This window comes from Tupaia chinensis, unplaced genomic scaffold (genome assembly GCF_000334495.1).
Source record: "Tupaia chinensis unplaced genomic scaffold, TupChi_1.0 Scaffold000258_1, whole genome shotgun sequence".
In the NCBI taxonomy this organism is placed as follows: domain Eukaryota; kingdom Metazoa; phylum Chordata; class Mammalia; order Scandentia; family Tupaiidae; genus Tupaia; species Tupaia belangeri.
In genome coordinates this window covers 274,955-285,310 of record NW_006159738.1, presented here as the reverse complement: position 1 = coordinate 285,310, position 10,356 = coordinate 274,955, and the positions used below count along the sequence as shown (strand labels likewise).

Genomic DNA, 10,356 nt, shown 5'->3' with positions numbered 1-10,356 from the left:
TTCTCGCCCAGGTAAACTGGCTGGCGGCCACCGAGCGCCCGCGTCTCGCCCACACCCGGGGGAATGCCGTCCTCCGGGACTCGGCTTCCGTCTTCTCCCTGCACCGTGTCTCTGATGAACTCCATCCACCTCCTTCCCAGACACTTCCCACTCGGTTAGTCTCTGCCAAGCCGGCTCCCCAAACTCAGCCTCTTTGTGCACCCTTTCCTGCCAGACAACTCTGACGGCCGGACCTCGCTCGGGCTGCGAACTGTGCCACGGTAGTTGGTGTGTGCGCCCGGCCGTCCGATCGCAACAAAGGACAGCAGCTATTTCAGAAATGTCCCCAAGCTATTGCCTGCTCCTAGGAAAGCTTTGCGATGTTTAGACACTTTGTTGTAACTGGGTCGATCTGTTCCTTTTTGTATTTCGTTTTCTCTCTTAGGGAGGGCCGCTGCTTCCGTATCGATTTCTGCTTTCTAGAGCAGAAAATGACCTTGTTGAGCCCACAAGTTCACTGACGTTTTTCAAATTAGCTTTAAATGAGTGAAGTAGTACCTTTTTTTGTACACGTGAACGCATCACAGAGAGCAAAAGGCTTAGACTGTCTCCAGAGGCAGCGACTATCACGGGCGTGGTGTGTCTTTTTAGCGCTTTTACCATCTTTCTCTGTTTGCACGAGTGGTAAGGTCCGTCCTTCAGCCTCAGCATGTAATGCTTTCACTCGGTTTTAAGAACTGCTGCAGCTTGTTCCAGAGCGCAGGTGTAGCAGAGGTTAGCCACTGTCCAGGGGGCAGTTGAAGATTTAACTTAAAGACAGTTTTCTTGGCGATGGTCCTCTGGGGAGGTGGTATTTCAGTGAAGGGAGAACAAATCTGTACCCTGACAAGGACTAGCCTCTGCAGTGGGGGTTCTCTTTGGTTTCACAATTTACGTGTGAGAGCTGGCATCCTTCCTCCGTGGTGGTTACCAGCTACCACTGGGAAGCCCTGTGACCTTGGGGAGGACGTCGACTCACTCCAAACCTCGGTTTTCTTTTCTGTAAGGCATGAGCATGTCCGCTCCGTCTGCTACAGACGCCAGTGAGACCATGCATGGGAAGTGCTCTGCGGAGTGGGAAGTGGTACCTAAGGGTCGGCATCATCAGCCATTACGGTGGGAATATTGTGAACTTGCAGCAACATTTCTGTTTTCTTCGGCTAGATAGCATATTACAGAGTGCTTGAGGGAGTTGCTTTCAGTGCTTAACTTTGGCTTTGTTATAATTAATTTTTATCATGTGCTGGTGATGCATTACATATTTTGCAGAGCACATTAGTCCTATTGCTTACACGTGCCTTCAAAATTAAGGCCTATCAGTTGACTGTGGGTAAACATTTCCACAAACGGGACATTAGATAAAACTCCCATCATAATATTTAAGCAAACTTATTTCCTAGTGATGTAAATTCATCCTTTCCTGTGGCCGCAGCAGATTCAGGTTAGCACGGATGTCCTTAGGGAAAATTCTTCCTGAATTTGTAGGCACTACCAGAAAGAGTTTTAGCAACTGGAGTACTGATCGAACGATGTGATAAGTAGCATTTAAGATGTGAGAGATACGATTATGGGCTTAGTAGGCATTTTTCTCCTATTCACGTGTACACGAGTGGCAGCAGTGTGGCCCACGGCGTTGCCTTGTCCCCGTTTTCTCGGAGCTTATCAGAAATGACGTGCAATCACACAACCGCATGTGGTATCTGCCTGGAAGGTTAAGAAGCACCTGCTGTGAGAGCGTATCAAAGGGGAACTGAATTTTACACTGTGGAGAGGGGACCAGAAAAGACTTTCTTGCAAAAAACGAGATTGAGAGGGAGAGTAGGCATTAGTGGTGAGTGAAGTAGGGGATAATCTTCCAGGCAGAGGAGCGGCATGTGGGAAGGCAGGGGCACTGGGGCACGCTGCCCATTCTGGGAACCGAAAGAATGACAGTGGACGGCAGGGGGGAGGGAGGCGTGGCTAGACCGGGCACCAGTCACGGAGGGTCTCATGGGCAGGTTGAAGATGTATTTTGTCCTGAGTGAAGTGGGAGACCATTGTGAGGACTGGGTTTTGAGCAAAGGAGCAACATAAGCAGATTTGCATTTTTTTTTTTAAGAAGGTTTTTTGCTGTAGGGCATGTGTGCTCTCTGGAGAGACCGAGAGACAAAGTGAGAAATCACCCCCTGGGGGGACAATCATACTACAGCCCCTTCTCCATTCTCTCAGGGTTTGGGGCACTGGGCACCCCTCTACACACACACATGTGCGTGCGTGCGCGTACCCGGCCTGCGTCTTAAGCTGTTGAGTATGGGACTTGAACCATGGTCAGCTACATGGGATGTAACCATTGCACCATCTGCCGGTCCCCAGATTTGCATTTTTAAATCACTGCTCCAGTTGCTACCTGTGGAGTGGGGGTGGAGAGCAGAGAAGTGGAAGACCAGGCAGGCTCTTTCAGAGGCTCGCTAGGAGGGACGTGGTCTTTCCCTTGGCACTCATATACCCTGAATTCACACTAAGGTCAAAGTAGATATCTGACTGGGAAAAAAAAAAAAAAAAGAATCCTGATATTGTATTTTTTTTTTTTTCCTCTTTTTTGGATAGAGATTTTTGCTATAGGGTGCATGCGCTTCCCAGAAATACAGAAAGCAAGAAATCACCTCTCGGAGGGATGGCCATGCCACAATCCCTTCTCCTCCATTCTCCTGTCAGGATCTTGGGCACGCACGCACAGGGGCCGGGCCTGAGTTTTAAGTTCCCGGGTTTGGGACTTGAACCATGTGGTTGACTATGTAGGAGCTCCGCGGCATAACCATTATGCCATCTGCTGGTCCCTTGATGTCTTATTTTTTAAAAAAGCAATGATAACTAAAAGTAATGAGGGAAAAGGGCACTTTTTAATGTTCTTTAAAAAAATTCACTTGACTGGGAGAGTGGGGGGTGGGCAGCAGGTGGCCGGAGGGCTGAGTCACTGGATTCGCACATGGCTGACCGTGGTTTGAATCAAACCAGCTTGCTTTCTCTCTCTCTCTCTGGTGAGTGCATATGCCACATAGCAAATTAAAAAATAATAATAATAATAATGATAATCAAATGAAGTAATTTTTAAAAGAAGACTAAAAAACGAAGTACACTTAAATGTTAAACTAATTGTCTACAATATACTTACCAGAGACATAGCAAAGTCAGATTAAAAATTGGATGTTATTTATTATGGTTTTTATAAGTTTTAACGAAGTAATAGATGAAATAAGAGAGAGGTGAGGATCTAAAATGAAAAGAATAAAAGTATTTGTAGATGCTGTTGACTACATAAATAACAAGAATGATTAGACAAAAAGTGAAGTGATTGAGTACACAGTATATCTATAAAGTTAATAGCTTTCCAGATACCAAAAATAATAGCAGAAGGTGAAATGGAAGAAAACACACAGCTGTCTGGCACGAAAAAAGCAGGAAACATGCAGGCATGACCTTATGGAGGTGTGTGTCCTCCTGAAGGAGCTCCTGAGACATCCTGCAAGCTGTGAGAACTCTGAGACAGAGAGCGTCCATGTTCTCAGGGTGCTGTTTAGGTGTTACAGGGATGTGGACCTTGGGGTGAATCCGACAGAATAGTTAGGATGATGGGGTGAGACAGATGCGTTTAAACGTGTTACCTGGCCATGTCCTGTGAAACTGGGCCGGGCCTGCAGCTGGGTCAGTGGCTAAGAGAACTGGATCCCATCCGGCCAAGTGCAGGCTGAAGTCCAGCCCTGCTGGCTAGAGAAACACACCGGGCACAAGTGTTGGTGTGTCCAAAAATCCCAACAGGATGGAGAAATGGAGAAGGCATTGTGGTGTGACCATGTCCCATTGGGGAACACGCCCCCACACCCCACCCCATCTCTGGCAAACACGTGTACCCTCTGGCAGTTGGAAAAAATAACCAAAAAACCCAGATGTCTTACTGACTTTAGAGTTTCTGTGCAGATCACAAGAGTCTGTTCACCCCAGAAAATAATATGGGAACATAATATATAGTAAGTGACCCTCGTGTCAGGAAGAAAATGAAATAGCTGTTCAACATCTGCAAGGAGAAATTTTGCATATGGAAGTGGACAGCGCAGCTCTGTAATCTGAGTAAACTGAATCTCGGGGAAATAAGGTGAGCCTTGCAGGTGTGAGAGTCAGAGCTAATGGCTGGGATTAGCTGCCACTGATAGAAACAGCGGAGAAAATCATTTAAAAGTCGGTGGATTTGCGTACATAAAAAATTAAATCAGCCTTTAGAAGAAAAGAGAAAACCCTGTGTTTAAAAGCCAAACCACATAGAGGGAAACTTTATGACACAGCTAAGCAAAAAGTGGATATCCTCACCATGTATAGAACTCACATCAGTGAAGAGGATGAAAACTCATGCATCCATAGTTATAGGGCACGAGTAGACAGTTCACATCAGTGAAGAAGATGAAAACTCATGCATCCATAGTTATAGGGCACGAGTAGACAGTTCACATCAGTGAAGAAGATGAAAACTCATGCATCCATAGTTATAGGGCATGAGTAGACGTTCGCTGGATAGAAATACAGTTTGTTAAAAATTTGAAAACATGGGTAATCTTAGAAATGATGAAATAATTAGAAATTGCTCCTATAGGAAAGTCAGGTTCTACCCTCGATGATGACAAACTTAGAAAACATTTCAGAAGAAAGCATAATTGTACCAAAGCTTTATGAAGAAAAGATAGCAACTTTTACCGAAATGATTTACAAGCTCGCCCACGTCCACGGGCAGGCTTTGCACGTTTCGGGAGTGGAAGGCATTGTTGTAGGTGGTAGTACTCCAAATGGAACTGTCGTTCCAGCCGAAGCACCAGCGGGAAAAGTCAGGACTCGCGTGCATAGAAAACCATAGGAAAAAATATGTCACGGCTTTCGCGACGACCCAGTATTTTCAGCCACTCGATAAGTTGCTGCTGAGATGATTTTGGAACAGTAGATGTTGGGAATGGCCCAGAGTTTTTCCCAAATGGAAACAGTGATGGGATTTGCTGTCCCAGAAACCCGGGAGGCCTGTAATGGTGTGGCAGTGGGACAGTGCACACAGGACAGGCAGTGCCACGTGAGCAGGTGGGTCCCGGAATAGCCTGCCGTGTAGGAAGCTGCGTGCGGGAAAGCTGGTGTTCCGGACCACCCGGGAGGATTTCTGCGGATACATGGCCGCTCTCTGAAAGGAACCACGTTCAGAATTAGGGGAGTAAAGTCGTAACAGAAACGTCTGTGCAGGTGTTAGAAGAGGTTCAGTGTAAGTTTGTTACGCAGGAGGAATGTTGGAAAATGTGTTTGGAGTAGGCCATTTAGGTAAGACCAGGTCCTAAAGTCATAAAGAAAAAGGTTGATACTTCTGTGTGACAAAAGAGAGAACCCTAGGCCAGGAACGGAGCGTGTGTAGCGTGCGTAAAGGATAGCTAGATCCCACATAACTAAGAGAATCCAGCTACGAGTAGATCTCAGAGAAATGGAAGTCTCAAAACAACAGAGGAGTACAGCCTCGTTTGTAATTAAGGAAGTAGAAGTTAAAACTAGTTTTTGCATGTGTGTATGGTGGGGAGAGTTAGGCAAAAATGAAAAGGCATCCGAGGATGTAAAGAGAAAAGCACCTTATACACAGCTGGGTGCGGAATTGGGCTGGGCTCCCTAGATGGTAGTCTGGCAGAGCCTACTCAAAGAAAAGGCGACCTTCGGTCTACCAGGTCCGCGTCAAGGGATCTGCTGGGGGGACGTGAGGTCCGAGCGAGGTCTGGCAGCGTCGTTTGTAGAGGAAGGCCGAGGGTGGCCACAGTGAGTGTGGTGCCTCTGCACTGTGCAGTACCGTGTAGGTTGTAAGAGAGGTCCGTAGCCTGCATGGCGCGGAGCCCGAAGAGCATGTTTAATCTCCGTTCTGGTAAGATACTGAACAAAATAATCGCGCGTGTGTCGTCTGAGTAAAAGTAGAAAAACATCTAGAAGAAACTCGGGAAAGCTTTCATTGTGATTACTTCTGGGAGAAATGTGGGAGAAGACTGATTTTTTATTTGCTTTTGCTTGCATTGTTTCAGTTTTTACATTTTTTCTGAGCATTTACTTTTGTAATGAAGATGTTATCATTTCTCAGCCACCAGTTTAATCAGGCTCACATTTAGACGGAAAAGTTAGTTCCAGTGCTTTCAAAGATGTGGTAAAGTGGCACAGTTCTCCACTACACGGGCCGTACGTGCCAGGGGCCGAACCAATATGTGTGTTTCTTGCTGTGGCAACGGCCTAGGAACCACCACGGGAGTGCGTTTACACATGATCTGAGCAGAAAGGCAGAGCAGGGACAAAAGGAGTATTTTAGAACATTTGGTGGTTTGTGTGTTTGCTGTAGTCTGTGTGGTCACTGGAGAGAGGCAGAGAGACTGCGAGGGAAACTGAGAAAGCACCCTCCAGGGGAGAGGGCTGCGCCACAGTCCTTTGTCCTGCATTCTCTAGGGGTCTTGTGCACACATGCACACACTCCCGGCATGCTTTTCACGCCTCTGGGTCCAGGACTTGAAACAATCGGTCAGCCGTCTGAGATCTAGCCATCTTTTTTATATATAAGATTATTTCATTTCATGTATTTATTTATTATTATTTTAATTTGACCAGAGAGAGACAGAAAGTGAGAAAGCAAGCTGCCAAGGCCAGGACTCAAACCGTGGTCAGCTATGTGAGAGTTGAGCACCTTGACCACCACACCACCTGCTGGCCCAGAGATCTAGCCATCTTAACCTCCACGCCACCTGCTGGTCTGAAAGCAGTATTTTTAAATACAGAAAAAAACCTTTATGTGCAAAAGATGTATGTCCTAGAATTGTTTTTGAGGATGTGATTGCAGAGTGGTTATAATGTATCCAGTGGGTAGCGTGTGGCCATTAAAGTATTCATGAAGAAAGTGTGGTAAAATGGGGGCTAATGGTGTTAGGAGGAAGAGAGGCAGAATTCATAGTAGCATATCATACATCATGTGATTCACTCTTAGTTACATAAAAGTTCCAACAACCTTTAACTGAAACCACTGGCTGGAAAAATGCCTGAAAGAAATTGGGTGAAAATCTTAAGAATTATGGGCTTTTGGGACCAGCAGATGGTGTAATGGTTACGTTGCTGGGCTCCCACAAGATTGACCAGGTTCGAGTCCCAGAACTGGCAGCTTAAAACACACCAGGCACGTGTGCATGTGCACCCAAAATCCTAAGAGGAGAATGGAAGAGGAGGGATTGTGGCGTGGCCATCCCCACCCTCGGGGCGGGGGGGGTGGTTCTCACTTTCTGTCTGTCTGTCTCTCTTTCTCTCCGGCGAGCACAAACATTCTATAGTAGAAATCTCTCTTTAAAAAAGAAAATAAGAAAGAATTGTGGGCTCTGGGCGATCCGATGCTGGGTGGCTGGGGTGTGCTCTCCCACACTTACCAGGAGCATGTGTGACTTGCACAGTGGAGTGTGCCGTGGCTGTGAAAACAGCTGCACGGAAAGTAGACACGTGCACGTGCCTGTGGATGACGTCGAGGTCGCACTGAGAGGGAGTGGGGCATGGGGAGACACCTGAGGCAGGTGCCGATCCACCTTACATTCTAGAAAGGTGACATTAGAGTGGGCGATGGGTGGGAGGGAAGCCAGACTGGGAGCTCTTGCAGTATTCCAGAGGGAGACAGCGGTGGCTGAGGTGGGCATGGAGGCCGTGTAGCTGGGACGAGTGGAGGGATTGGAGAGGTCTAGGAGTCAGAGTGGACAGGCCTTCCTGAGAGGAGAGTGGATGACGTCAGGGCTCTGGCTTGGGCAGTCGAGGGGACTTAGGAGGCGGTAAGCAGATGACAGGCAGGCTCAGGTTTGGACACGCCGAGTTCGAAGGACTTACAGGTTATGGTGGTCCTCCGCCAAGGGGGCCTGGGAAGAGTGGTTTACAGTGCACACATGCGCTTTGCTGTGTGAGTGGCCAGTTCTCTGCGCAGCCGTGACAAGCATCATTGCTTCTGCGTGGTCAGTTACACTTTTCTTGAAGTATAATTGCACACCTGTAAATTGCCTAAGACCGGGGTCGTACCTGGCTGTCTTAGATGGGACTGCCAGTGTCTTACACCATGTGACCCTGAACTGTGTGGTGCTGTGAGGGTCTTAGGGCTGTGTCAGGCTAACCTCTGCCTGCACGAGCAGGTGGTGGGGGTCTTCTCTGGCTTCTTGTCAGTGTCCTGTGGCCCACCAGCCTGCTGTCAGAATACCCCGTCCAGTCGAGCAGCTTCTGTTGACGAACTGGTAAAGGCAGGCCAGGGAGTAGGCCGAGAGGTGCCATGTGATGTTCCCTGCCCCAGACAAAGGTACCGCTGGAGACTCGGACTCAGTGAGCTCCCTCACCATGTGGCCAGGAGTAGGTGCCAACAAGCAGAGCAGGGCCTGAGCACCTCAGAGGACAGGTGGGCTAAAGGTAGGGAAGAACTCCGTCCCTGCAGAGCTGACAGAGGAGTTCTCAGGAAGAAGGAGGGTGTCGTACCAGAGAGCATGGCCTTGGCTTCAGGACAGGAGCTTTCTGAAGAGCTGCCAGGGCTGCGAGGCTGCTGCGTGGCTGCGGCTGCACTCTGCCTTCGTCTCCCTCCTCTCTGCTTGCCGGACCCGCTCTGGGCTTCTCTCTACAGGCCCTCTCTGCTGTGTTCAGCACCCAGGACCCAGAGTGCCCACTCCGGAGGCCCCCGCAAGCCTGCATCCCCTGCCCGCCTGCTTCACAGATCCGTCTCCACTTCCTGATCCCAAGTTCTCAGGGAGGAGGCTCATGGCTCAGCCTGGGTCCCGCTTCCCTGGGAGTGGAGGGGGGCTCGTCTGGCAGGGCCTACAGGAGCAGGTGCACCGGCCAGTGGGGTGCCGGTGAAGAGGTGCAGGAGCAGTCTTGGGAGTGAGGAGGAAGGTTCAGGAATGGCCAAGAGCCATGGTTTTCAGTGGCCCAAAATGTGGTCAGGGGATGGGTAGGGACCTGGATTTGGCAACAGAAGTCGTTTAGGCCAGGCTCGAGTCTGCCACAGCCAGTAGGTTCACACAGTGCTGATTGAGGACAGAAATGGGAAGAGGGAAGATTTTTTATTTTTTAATGAAGTGTAACTCTGGAGGTGTATGAAAAATATTCAAAGCGCAATCTTAAAAAGGCATAATCTGAATTGCTTTCTAACACTGGAACATTTCTGCACCTTTGTTCTAACTCTGGATACTCAGTGTCTCTGTGTCACCTGATACATTAGAAGAAATTCAGTAAAGCTATTCTAGAGCTCATTTATTTTTCATACCCCTGCAAGTTCATAAAATAATCATAGCTTATTTCCACATCTTCTTTTGCAGTGCATTCTGGGGGCAGAGTTTGTGAGGAGGACCTGCTAGCCAGAGCAGACCTGTCCCCACGTCAGCATATTCTCTCTGAGGTCACCAGTAAAACGTGTCATAAACATAACTGGAGCCCTCTACTTCTGCTGAGTAACGCCACCACGTCAGATCTGTTCATGTGTGTAGTCGGGGTGTGTGGGATGGCGCCTGCTCGGTCCACAGTGCTCTTCCCCAGAGTGCGTGCATTGGTATGTGAGTGTGAGGTCAGGGTAGGTTAGGGTGGGTTAGGGTGAGGTTAGGGTAGATTAGGGTGAGGTCAGGGTAGGTTAGGGTAGGCTAGGGTTGGTTAGGGTGAGGTTAGGGTAGATTAGGGTGAGGTCAGGGTAGGTTAGGGTAGGCTAGGGTTGGTTAGGGTGAGGTTAGGGTAGATTAGGGTGAGGTCAGGGTAGGTTAGGGTAGGCTAGGGTTGGTTAGGGTGAGGTTAGGGTAGATTAGGGTGAGGTTAGGGTAGGTTAGGGTAGGTTAGGGTGAGGTTAGGGTAGGCTAGGGTGGGTTAGGGTAGGTTAGGGTGAGGTTAGGGTAGGTTAGGGTAGGCTAGGGTGAGGTTAGGGTGAGGTTAGGGTAGGTTAGGGTAGGTTAGGTTAGGTTAGGGTGAGGTTAGGGTAGATTAGGGTGAGGTTAGGGTAGGTTAGGGTAGGTTAGGGTTAGATCAGGGTAGGTTAGGGTGAGGTTAGGGTTAGATCAGTGTAGGTTAGGGTAGCTTAGGGTGAGGTTAGAGTAGGTTAGGGTTAGATCAGGGTAGGTTAGGGTGAGGTTAGGGTTAGATCAGTGTAGGTTAGGGTAGCTTAGGGTGAGGTTAGAGTAGGTTAGGGTTAGATCAGGGTAGGTTAGGGTGAGGTTAGGGTTAGATCAGTGTAGGTTAGGGTAGCTTAGGGTGAGGTTAGAGTAGGTTAGGGTTAGATCAGGGTAGGTTAGGGTGAGGTTAGGGTTAGATCAGTGTAGGTTAGGGTAG

General features: G+C 48.6%; 1 protein-coding gene across 1 annotated transcript in view; it reads left to right on the top strand.

The window, feature by feature from the left end:
- The first annotated feature begins 43 nt into the window (after window positions 1-43).
- The window catches only part of ZNF664 (zinc finger protein 664), a 27,462-nt gene continuing 17,149 nt past the window's right edge, over window positions 44-10,356 (top strand). Inside the window, exon 1 of the mRNA XM_006149227.3 lies at window positions 44-154. The gene's annotated coding sequence lies outside the window, so the exon portion shown is untranslated. The remainder of the gene's footprint in view (window positions 155-10,356) is intronic.